Raw genomic sequence first — 1719 nt, forward strand, 5'->3', positions numbered from 1 at the left:
TCAGTTGGATGTGTAAATGAGGCCGTGAGCCAAAAGACCCGCATTTGAAGCGGAGAGAGAGGGTCACGCTGTGTAACCGGGCGCAAACACTCAGCCACAGCCCAGACATCACTTGTTTCCCACTTGGCGTGAAAGGACTATAATAATTACAATAATCCATGTTGTTTGATTTTGAATCGTTTACTTTCTAAATTGAATCATGTTTCTCCAATTATATTTCCCAACTCAGATTCAAGGCCTCCACCCCAACCCAAATGTTGGAGATGGTGCAGAGGGTTTGTATTTCAGCAGAGGGAGGAGGGAGAGTGTGTGGGACGGGGATTTACAGTCTAGGGGAATGAGCAGGAAGAATGTTGCAAAGAAACTAGAAATGCCTGTTCTGAATTTCTATCCTGTATTCACAGTGAGGACTTTTGTAAACTCCAGTGCACTGATTGTGGAAAGAGCTTTCACCAGTTCCACAACCTGAAATAAACATCACACCATTTACAGCGGGGAGAAACCGTACACGTGTCCTGTGTGTTGACGAGTCTTCAACTGATCGTCCAAGATGGAGAGACACAAGGACACCCGTACGATGGAGAAACTGTGGAAATGTGGGGACTGTGCGAAAGGATTCAGTTACCCGTCCCAGCTGGAAATACATCGACGCAGTCACACTGGGGAGAGGCCGTTCACCTGCTCCATGTGTGGGAAGAGATTCACTCAGTCATCCCACCTGCTGACACACCAGCGAGTTCATACTGGGGAGAGGCCATTCACCTGCTCCATGTGTGGGAAGAGATTCACTCTGTCGTCCAGATTCATTGAACATCAACGTGTTCACACTGATATGAGACCTTTTAAATATTTTGACTGCGACAAGAGCTTTAAAAGCAGAAATGAGCTGCGGAAACACCAACGCACTCACACTGGGGAGAGGCCGTTCACCTGCTCCGTTTTTTTGGAAGGAATTCACTCAGTCATCCAACCTGCTGACACAGCAGCGAGTTCACACGGGGGAGAGGCCGTTCACCTGCTCCGTGTGTGGGAAGGGATTCACTCATTCATACAGCCTTCTGACACATCAACGTGTACACACTGATAAGAGACCTTTTAAATGTTCTGACTGTGAGAAGAGCTTTAAAAGAAAAAATGATCTACTGAGACATCAACGTACTCACACTGGGGAGAGGCCGTTCACCTGCTCCGTGTGTGGGAAGTGATTTACTCTGTCATCCAGCCTACTAATACACCAGCGAGTTCACATTTGACTGCAGGGGTTGGATTCTGCTGTTATTACTGATGTTAATCACATCCAGGACTGAACCGTGTTCATTCTGGCAGTTGGGGGTTGTTTCTGATGTTAATAATCCATTTCACTGGACTGCAGTATTAGAATTCTGTGCAAGTGTCAAATAAATCAGCTTTCTTTTAAACACAGTGTTTCGAGTCCTTGATATCTCGATGATAAGACAAGGTGATTGAGGACTTTTGATGAAGTGAGTGGAATCCATCTTGGAACTGAGTTCCTCCCCCTTTTTAAAAGATGGATCTACAAGATGTCCAAGGCTGACAGGACAGAAAATTCTGTTATATCACAGGGTCCACTTCAATCAGCCTGAGCAGGTTTCCACTCTCCTTGTGTGAAAAAGAGTTTCCTGATTTCAATCCTAGATGCCCTAGTTCCAAATTGAAGCTCTTGTTCTGGATTCCCCCACCAGATAAAATAGTTTCTAT

The 1719-nt window shown here is 45.6% G+C and overlaps 1 pseudogene; it reads left to right on the plus strand.

Moving 5' to 3' along the window:
• Nucleotides 1-550: 550 nt before the first annotated feature.
• On the plus strand, nt 551-1253 carry LOC137312589 (zinc finger protein 383-like; annotated as a pseudogene).
• The last annotated feature ends 466 nt before the right edge of the window (nt 1254-1719 follow it).

The sequence above is a fragment of the Heptranchias perlo genome, unplaced genomic scaffold (assembly GCF_035084215.1).
Source record: "Heptranchias perlo isolate sHepPer1 unplaced genomic scaffold, sHepPer1.hap1 HAP1_SCAFFOLD_43, whole genome shotgun sequence".
Lineage (NCBI taxonomy): Eukaryota > Metazoa > Chordata > Chondrichthyes > Hexanchiformes > Hexanchidae > Heptranchias > Heptranchias perlo.